Here is a 10,679-nt window from a genome sequence, read left to right as displayed (position 1 = left end):
TAGCCAGTGGCAGAGTAAATGAATAGGCTGTAGTGATCAGCATGTTGTCAAATCTTTCTAATTAGGACTTTGTTGTGTCATTAGATGTAAATCCTACCTCTTGCTTTCACTAGGCAACTATCTGGCTGTGGAAAATGATTTAAGATTGTAAAATATAGATCAGATTTTATTAGTTAATTTTTCTTTCTTGTGCATAAGAAATAAAGCCTATCTGTTATTTAAAACAGATATAATTGCAATATTCTGTGGTAAGGATTGAAGTTGTGAACTTAAAGTTCTGTTACATAGTTTGTACTGACATACACATCACAACAGGTAGAAACTGGATTATTCTTTGTTTACCATCCATATGCTGCCTATTTAAGTATGCCAAAAATGTGTGGCTAATTGACTTTACCTAAGGCAAGTTTCATAATTTTATAATTATATATAATTTACAACATAATTAAAGGGTTTTTGTCTTTAAATTTACAATACATTATATCTACCCGATGCCATGCACATCTACTTCATCTGTTTCTTCAATAAGCTCCTTTCTATGTTAACAATTTGGTCTTGCTGTGGAGAAATAGCCTGGAAATTTTCTTTATTAAATTATTTAAATATACATGTAAGTTGGTGCTGTTTGCAAAAGTTGCATATCAGTTACTTGGCTACTGTTCATTTCTAAAGGGAGAAAAAGATACTATGCCAAAAATTCAACCTCTGGTGCTCTCTTAGCAAACAAGATAAGGCTTGTGTTACCTGCTGCATTGGTTTTGCTTGAGTTGCAGTTCCAGTAGCATAGATGAGTGATGATAGAGATTCTCCCTATCACTTCTCCCAAGGAATGAAATTACAGTTTCAAAAGCAATCACGTTCCCACACAACAGTCTGAAGGATGATTTTAAACTTTTTTGAAATCTCCAATTGCATATATCTGCAATCTCTTGACTGTATTTAGAAACCCGAGCTTCCTAAGCAAACACTCCCCTGTGTTTTGTAATAGCTTGGTTTGGATGCATTTACTTGAGCAAATTACTATTAAATCACTCTTTAAAAGAAAAAACCCAACATTTTCTTGGCTTTTTAATAAAGGAGAGTATGGCTTAAGACTTGTGATAGAAATGTACTGACTTATTTTCACTTCTTTCAATAGTAAAGTGTTGACTCAGCAATTTCAGCTTATCCTGGTTTTGCAGCAATGTTCCCTGTTCCTGATGTTTAGCAACGTCTTGGTTTTGGATGAATGCTTTTTTTAAATTATTACTTAATCTTTTTTGTTGATCCTGGTGGTAGGAACACATCCTTATGTGTATAGAGTTTGCCATAGCTGCACTATATGACGAAGCTGACATTGTGGTGCGGTAGTAGCTGGCAAAGATGTAACCATCTTATCTTATAAAGGATTATCCATATATTTTATACAATATATAGCATCAGTATATTAGAAATAAATATTGCTTACATTGACATGCTGTTCTTGTAATGAAAGTGTTTAATATATCAAGATACAGATTTAATATTTTGATTTTGAGCATAATTGCATCCTAAAATAGAATATCCAGAAGTCACCTTTTCAGATTTCTTGACTACCAGATTCTGAACTTCAGATTTTCACCATTGATAGCAATGCTAAAACCTAAAATAGGCCTGTGGTTCTCAATCTAGTTTACAAGCCTGTCTTTTTAAACATTTGCAGCATATTTCCAATTCACTAAAAGCTAACTATTATTGGCAAATTCCTCTCCAGTATCATTCTTTCCAGTATACTTTTAATTTTTGGACCCAAAATCATTGCATGAGCCAGCATACATAGTAGGGCAGCTGTAAAGTCCTGAATGCAAATTGGTTTGTGAAAATGAAGGAATTGATGCTAGGTACTTGGGTCAATGTTCCTCACACTTCTTGGGGTAAGACCGCAGTAGAAGCTGTAGCAGCTGCTCAAAGGCTGTAGTTGCAGCTTTTTTGAGGTAGGGTCCAACTCTGCTTTCTTGGCTGAGTTGTAAAGCAATTGGTTCTAGATGATACAGTTGAAGATGTCATTAAAAGAAAAACATTATACCTTATTGCACCAGCTGTTTCATTAGTAGTGAGATTTTGTTTTTAAATAGCCCTCTAGAAAAATGCATCTCTGTCATGATTGTAATGTTGAGGTCTAAATAAAGAGAAATATTCTCAAAATGGATATCTAAAGGCATTTCCTTGTAAGCAGGTGTATGTGTATTTTTGTCAAGATTATATGAGGTCAAACTGTTTGCTTAGACCTTTTCCGTGATTTCTGTTTCCACCAGTGAAAGAATTGGTTGAAAATTAAAATTTTGTCTTGCCTTAAAATACATATATAACTCTTTTGAGTAGTGGAGATGAAATTCTGATACATAGTATAGGAATATATCCAGCATGTTGTGGTTCAGAATACTGTCTTTCACTATGGTAGAAAATGCAAATTAATACAAATTGGATCCTGTTTTACATTTAGTATTATCACATCAGTGATATAAAATGCTCTCTTGATTTCTTTACTGAAAATTAATGTATTTCTATTTGTGCAGGAAAGCATAGCCGCCATATGTGGCCAATGCTTTACACTACAATCTCCTTTTTAAGCTGATCTTGTGTACACTTGTTATTGTAAGGCAAACTAAGTATTTTTTCTTTTTCTAGTGCTGTTTATAAATGTGGTTTACATAAAGTGATGAATCTAACATCAACTGCACAAAGCTGTCTTGGAGACTGCCCATCACATTTTAATAACATGACATATTCTTTTTATGCTCACAGCCAGTCTATGTGGAGCACAGTCACATATTTTGATTTTAGCTAAGTTTTGGCTCTTCTGAAGTAGAACTATAGCATTTGAGGAAGCTGAGTGTAGAAAAACTATTCTTTCGCTTCTGTTGTTCATCTTGAGTCTTCAGTATTTCTCTGTTAAATATGTAAAATAATCATTAGAATTTGTTATCATGAATGAATCAACTTTTACATGTTAGTAGATGTCTGCTTTTTTTTGTGTATAGTTGGCAGCTAGCTTAGAAACTTCAACAAAATATGCTGTTTCATTTTGCAGTCAGTCCTTTAGTCTGTGGCGTTATTAGCAATATGCCAATATTGAAGGGCAATTCATAGGTCGCAGTATGAAGAGATCATGCACAAAAAGAACTATAGAGTCAAGTGTGCCTATACATGCATCCATGTGATTGTCAGGCTTTTATGTTTTATATGTGTAAGAATGCTGCAATCTGGAATGACTAGAGAGGTGACCTGGAGAAGCATCATGGTTTCCTGGAAAGACAGACCTTACTTTTCACCCTTGCAGATCATATGTGTTGTCTTAGGAGAGTAAGTTAAATTTGTTTACCTCAGGCTACAGGTTAATACAAATTTCTCTGTGTGGGAATGCTAACTTAGGAAGTCCCCAGCTAGATTATTCCCACCCTGATTCCCATCTCCTTGGTCCTGTAAAAAGGCTTGTGCTCTTAACTGGATCAGAAGATGCCTCTGCCTAAAAAACAACCTGCTTGATGAATTAAGGTCTTGAAAAAGTTTTGGTTTCTGTACGTCTCAATTGTTAGTCTTGCTTTTGATGCTTCTTAACAAGTTAGGATAATGTTACATGTAATTTTTACGGAATATGGGTATTTATCTGCCTAACAGACATTGGAAACACCAGACATTCTTGCATGAAAAATCAAACAGTAGTTAAAATGAAAAGCTCTGCAACCATTGCCAGACTACTGAATCACTCTGACAATAAGTAATAAAGGAAACTTTTCTGTTTCGGAATACAAGCTGGACTGGGCACAACATTTCCTCACAGAGTATCAAGCATTCACTGTGCCAAAGTTAACAGTTTAAAACAAAGTAAACAACAAAAGCCTGATCCTCTGCAAATGATGATTATTTTCCGTTTTTCATCGTTTTAGAAGACAGTATTAATATGGAAGTTTAAATGAAGTTTTCTTATACACAGTCTTTTGATAGATTTGTATTATTTAGCACTTAAAGGCAACATTTAAAGTGGTTATTGTCATCAATTTCCATTGAGATGGTAGTTATAAGAAAAAGGAAACATGGCCATGCAGTCCTTTGTATTCCAGAAAAAATGAAATAAACTATTCAAAGTATGCTAGGCTGCCCAGATAATCTAACTTTATTTGGTATTATGTTTTTTCCTAGTTTTACGTATCAACAAAAGTAATTTACATTACATTAGAAATTCAGAGATCCAAAAGAAGATGACTTCAACTCGGTTTGTGATAAACTGTTAGAAATGGAAGCAGTAAATGACATTTATAGCAGAGAATTGACTACAGTTTGCACTCCTATGTCTAAGGAAGAACATGGATCTGTAAATGTTTGCATGTGTGTTGAACATATACGGGTTTGTAGATAAAAAAAGTAACTGTATTTCTAGGAAGATCTCCAAACTGTTTGCAAGTTTCGAAACACACAATTTGTAACTTCAGCATAATCAAAATGAAAACTTCTAGAAACGTTACTAACAAAAGGATATTATCTTAGTAAGATGATTTCCCTACCATATGAATTAACTTAGCACTCATTTTCAGGTGCATGTTTTGTTCCTGGGAATTTCATCAGCCAGTCTAATTTCTGTCTCATGGACACAGTAGCAGGTTTCTGTCATGCAAGATAATACTAAGTATATTGGGTGACTTCTAAAAAAGTTTGCTTTAATTGCAGTTGACTATTGCTGTTGTAGTTTTACTATTCTCATAATTAAGCCATTATCAAATTATAACTATTGTGTACAGAGGGGAGGTTTAGATTAGATCCTAGGAAGAAGCTCTTCACTGTGAGGGTGTTGACACACTGGTATAGGTTGCCCAGAGAAATGGTAAATGCCCCATCCCTGGCAGTGTTCAAGGCCAGACTGGATGGGGCTTTGAGCAACCTGGTCTAGTGGAAGATGTCCCTGCCTGTGGCAGGGGCTTGGAACTCAATGAGCATTAAGGTCCATTCCAATCCAAACCAGTCTGGGATTCTTCATTTTTTGCCAAGTTTGCAGTTTAAAAAAGGGACAAATTTGTGTACGTATCATATAGTGCTTTGCTGGGTTTTAACACTGATTCTTTCTCCATTTCATCTGTAGGGGAAAACACTATAAATAGCAGTGTGTTAAGTCTGTTTTTTCAGGAGTGAAAATATGTTGAGGTTCTGCAGTGCTTGTACTAGTTGTGCTTGCGTATTAAAAAATGAACCTCACGTGTGTAAAGTAATAAACATATTTTTGGCATTTATTGCTCTGTAGGTATATGGTATTCAAAAAGCTGAATCTGCTGCAGCCTCAAACAAATGGGGTTGCTTTTATTTAGGCAGCAAAGGCTCATGGCTGATTGAATCCAGGTGTGAGCTCAGTCTCACTTGCCAACCATCTCACATGCAGTGATGTTGTGTGGTAGGTGGTACAGCAGAGCTGACCAGAAAATGGAAGAAACTGGAAGATGAAAACCTCTAAACTAAGCTAAAGGACTACATAGAAACCAGCAGAGACAGTGGAATTGTCTGACACGTATCCTAATATACTATTTTCAAAGGTATTTGTTTGGAAATGTGGGAACATATTAGTTGTTTGGTTCCCTGGACAGTTTTGCACTGCTTTTTATCATACAGAAATTCACTAGATGATAGAAGTTACTTTTGCCACTCAGTGGAAATACTTACATAAATTGAAAGAAAACATATGTCATAATTGCATATGAACTTGCGGTATGGAAAATGAGATCTTTGTAGAACAATTTGTAAAGCAATGGCTATTATTTTTTTTTCTTGAACACTTATATTCCACAAAGAGGGATTTCCATTTGGCTTGTCCATGGCTGTGCAAAGTAGCTTTGACTTTAGAAAGAAAGCTTACTTACCAACGTGTAACGTTGATTTTTGTTAAACAAGTAAACAACATCTCTGGTAATCTGTCAGTGTATGATTCATAATGCAACTATACTCTTATTTTATGGTTTTAATAACCATTATTATAACTTCCTTGTATTTTTCAATTCATGTAGAAAATTCCTGTCTTCTCACATAAAACCATGGCCTGTTCTTTGCTCTAAAGACTGGAAAGAAATTGAATTCAGCTAAAATGGAGAATTAATCCGTGTTTCTTTCATTTAAAGTTTTAGCAGAGGCTATCAAAATAACCTTCAAAATAAATACTGAATATAGGAAATACAGATCTATTTGAACCTATATGTCATCAAGAAAGAGACTAATTATTTTGCCTTTTCCAATGCAAAAACTAGGTTAACACAAAAACAGTGAGTGGGTGGCAGGTTCAAACCAAAGGGAAATACTTCATTAAACATTTGTAGCTGAGCTGTGGAAATGTGTAAGAAAGTGTAGTAGATTTTAATGTTTTATCTAGACCCAAAAAGTAATTTGTCTAATTGAAAGAGGAAAAGTCTTGCTTCCTGAGTTCTTTGTTACGAAAGCCAAAGTATGCTGGACATAAAATGAAAAAGGAGTTCTTCCTGGAAGACTGGTAATGAATAAGCTTTACTGAAGAAGTTCAGAACTGTCTTGGAATAGAAGAAAGCAAGCAATATATATTTATAAAGGGTAGTAATTTACAAGGGGTTAGGAAACATGGAATATTCACAAGGGCAGTCATTCCCTAACTGTGATGGTTTTTAAGGAACAGAATGTATGAAGCCAGAGGATGAAATGTAATGACATAGCCAACTCTCAGCTTTTGGAAGAAATTGTTATGAAAAAAATGAAGTCAATTCTAATCCTTTTTCCTAATTTTAATCCTTTAAAAATGCTATTACATAATTCATTTAGAAGATTCTTGTCTTGGGTGATAGTGTTGTTAAATATCTAATATTTCCACAGCTGTGTTCAGTATTACTCCTTTGAGAAAAATATCTGCCTTGTGGAAAAAATAAGTCAGATTATATATTTTTGCTAGGAATTGCTATCATATGAAAAGTTCCCACAGAAAAACAGATTTTAGTACAGCTGCACACAAAACCTACATTTTTCTGTATATATATATATATATTCATAATGCTACACATCTGGAATGGAAGCTGTTTTCTCTTAATCAACAGAGCAGTTTCAAAGTACTTTGTAGATAACAGTACATTATTTGCTGGTCTTATTAACTCAGTTTATCAAAGTTATATTTATATAAACTACAGCCTGAATCAAAAGCTATGAATTAGGCAAAAGTTTGCATTTACAACCTCTGTGGAGACCTGTATCTGTACAAAGAATTAAGTGTACAAGAAATGGAAATTCTATCGAACTATGGAAATTGTTTACTTGGTGGCTGTAGGCAATTCCTTACATAAAAGACTACTAAAGAAGAAATTATAAGGTAAATGCTTTTTAAGATGAGTACTTTAAATAATACAACTGTTAATGCTTATTTTACTCAGAAATTTAAACCCTTGAAAAAAATCCCTGTAATTAATGGACTCAGAATGGCTCAAGCCATTCAATTCAAGAATATAATTTTGGTGAATTCACTCAGCTCTTGAGTATTTGTTTACATGTAGAGACTACAGAGAACATTTGTGTCTACTGTGGCTGGCAAGCTCACAGGACTGGATCTGAAGCATTAGGCAAGGATATCACTGGCTTTTATGGGAAAAGCAGATAGTTAAGCCTTTGTATTTCCTAAGCACCCAGTAATTTTTTGAGCCCAGCATAATAGTTATTGGACTGTATGATAGTTAAGGAATGTTCAGGCATTTTCCCCTTGCTCCTAATATCCAGCATAGTTTGCATATTTTTACCTTCCCAAAGAAATTAATGTTTATAAGGGAACCTGCAATCTGGGGAACATAAAAGAGCTTTCCTTTTTCTGGAGATTAATATGGTTTTCCAATTAGTTGTAGTACACAGGACTTCCCCATGCTGAAAAAAATTACAATTTCTGAATATGCAGCTTTGAAATCAATGCCCCAAGTAAACCTCATTACCCATAGAATTAGAATCATAGAATAGTTAGGCTTGGAAAGGACCTTAAGGTCATCTAGTTCCAACCACCTGCCATGACCCCACACTATACCATGTCACCCAGCACTGTCAAGCCTTACTATGAACATTGCCAGGTACTGGAGCATTTATCACTTCTTTGGGTATCTTGTTCCAGTGTCTCACCACCCTCAGATGAAAACGTGAAAATAAGTAAAAATGAGCTTAAGGGGGAGCTCTCCAGATTGCCATTTGTAGGCATCAGTGAAAGTCAAACCTATAGGAAATACAGATCAAACTTTACTTTTAGTGAGTGACTGAAGCAGATTCATGCAAGTTGTATGGGTTCATAGAGTAGTACTTGGCTACTGGGAAATGACAAGAAGTTATTATCAGCCTCTAGCCCACTGTTAAAGTGAGATTCCCCTTTGTTTGGATCTTTTGGAATCCTGAGAAACTCAGTTCATTGGTGGGAATTTTTAATAGACATGACTGCAGAGAAGAGGCAATCGTGTATTGCTCCAAGAAACCTCATAGCAATGACCAGATTGTGTATTGGGAAATGTTATTAACTTATTCACAGCCTGATAACATGCACACTTAATGGAATGTGCAAAACTATGTTCAGCAGCCATGTTCATAATTCAACAAATTATGTTCAGGCAGGGCTATGTGTAAAGTACGTAACAGCATAAAAACAGCTGTACTGAATCAGATCAGAGCCTGTCTAGTCCAGTCCCCTGTCTTTGACAGTGACCAAAAATAGTTCCACAGAGAAAGGGCATTGCTGTTTATAGTGCTGCTTTGCTTTTAGTTTCCTTGAAGCAAAATAAAACTGTGGGGCTTAAAACAGCTGTTTCATTTAGTTTTGAGATTCACTCTGAGGTAGTTTAGCTTTTTTATGTCATTCCTTTTAAGACTGATCAAACATCCATTTTAGATAAGGACATTTATTGTGTGGAAAAGTTGATACCATAATGCTCGCAAATCTGTTGGTTTAGTTTTGCTCTACTAACTGGAGTATTTCAGTACCATCAAAAGGGTGATAATTTACCATTAATTGTTTTTTGGTGTGATTAAAAATGTTCTATTCAGTAAGATCTTTCAGGGGTGCACAATGTATATGAATGTTTTCCCAGAGGTAATTTAATGATGTAGTAACTGTTGCAACTTGTTCATCTTACCTCATATATAATGGGAGGTGTTTGTGAAAAGTTCTGTTTGATATTCACTTCTTAAAATGAAAAGGTAAAAACAGTGCTAAGTCTTTATGACTCTGTCCTGATAGAATTTTAATGTGGAACAGTGTGTCTGTTAACAATTACGTGTATAATGAGACTTTCTAATGTGGATATTGGGAACGTTTTTCATCACAGACAGGGTAATCAGGTATTGAAACGGGCTTCCCAGGGAAGTTGTGGAATCGCCGTTCCTGGAAGTGTTCAAAAACCGTGTAGATGAGACCCTCAGTGATATAGTTTAGTGGTGGTCTTGTCAGGCCTGGAGTAATGATTGGACTTGATGATCTCAAAGGTCTTTTCCAGCTAGTTGATTCTATGATTGAAGCAATGTGTTTCCATTGAATGTCATCATAGCAGTTGTAACAAAATTCTTAAAATTATGCTTGCTTGTGTATAGCTGCTCAATGCCTGAATCGGTATAAAAATTTGAGTAATATTTTATTAAGAAAATAAAAAGGCAAGTTCATTTTGATCGTATGATCATTTCTTAATGTGGAAAAGGAGATCTGTTTAGTACATTTTAGAGAGTTTTAAGTGACCTCTTCACTACTTTTAGATGGAAAAAGTATTCCAACATTTTTCCACAATATTTTGGGCCTTGAAACTGTACAGAAGTTGTTGACATCATTAACTCAGAGCTCTTATTTCACATTTGCTGTTTTTTCCCCATTTAAAATGGTTTTCAGTTTGCCAAGAGAAGTAAAATTAAAGTCTTTCCCCTGGAAATAGAGAGTTTGGGATTTGCTATAATAGAAGGGTAATGTTACTAGATTATCAATAGCAGTGATCTCTCTCTTTGGTTCATTAGAATACAGGAATGTATGTCTACTGAATAAGTCAAACATATTATTATGAACTAATTTTTTGGGTGACTGTTTATACCTATTTCACTTTTCAAAAGAGACTGTTATACAGGGTTTCTTCCAAATGAGTGTAGCTTACATGGCTGGCTGCTGTTTCCAGTCCACAAAATCTTTAAAAGCTTCCTTCATGCAAAAGCAGCTTTCAGAGTAAGTCTTTAAAAACATGCACTCTTTCCAAAGTAGACTTCACCTCTGTGGTTGGGACATTCTGCAAGATGGTCATAGTATGGTTCTGACCCCCTTTAAGTGTGTGATTTGACTTGAATTTTGGTCTTCAAAGACTTGTCAGATAACTTGAGCAAGGAGTGGTTGTCTAAAAGTTGTAACACATGTGGATACAGTACATTAGTTGTTGCTTTCTGCATTTATACAGGAGTAACCCTTTGATGGTGGTTTTAGGCTGTAAACCCAAAGAGAGCATAGGCAGGTCCTGGTTGTTACTTTCTTAAGTGCCTGCACTTACAAATGAGTAGAGATTTTGAAGCTTACTTAAGGAAGCTTCAAACTTCCAGAGTACCAGATACTCTATTGGTCTACAAATTTATGATCTTCAGGCTTCTTCTCCAAGAACTGTTTTTCATACGGAAAGTCATGCTTATTGTATAAGATTATTTTGCTGATTTTTTTTTTTAATTTCTTGTATTTCACTGTC

The 10,679-nt window shown here is 35.0% G+C and overlaps 1 protein-coding gene across 4 annotated transcripts in view; it reads left to right on the top strand.

Moving 5' to 3' along the window:
* CENPP (centromere protein P) overlaps window positions 1-10,679 on the top strand; it is a 150,302-nt gene that overhangs the window by 79,813 nt on the left and 59,810 nt on the right. The window lies entirely within an intron of this gene.

The sequence above is a fragment of the Lathamus discolor genome, chromosome 7, assembly GCF_037157495.1.
Source record: "Lathamus discolor isolate bLatDis1 chromosome 7, bLatDis1.hap1, whole genome shotgun sequence".
Lineage (NCBI taxonomy): Eukaryota > Metazoa > Chordata > Aves > Psittaciformes > Psittacidae > Lathamus > Lathamus discolor.
The sequence above is the reverse complement of the archived record's forward strand: the minus strand, read 5'-3'. Positions and strand labels throughout refer to the sequence as shown.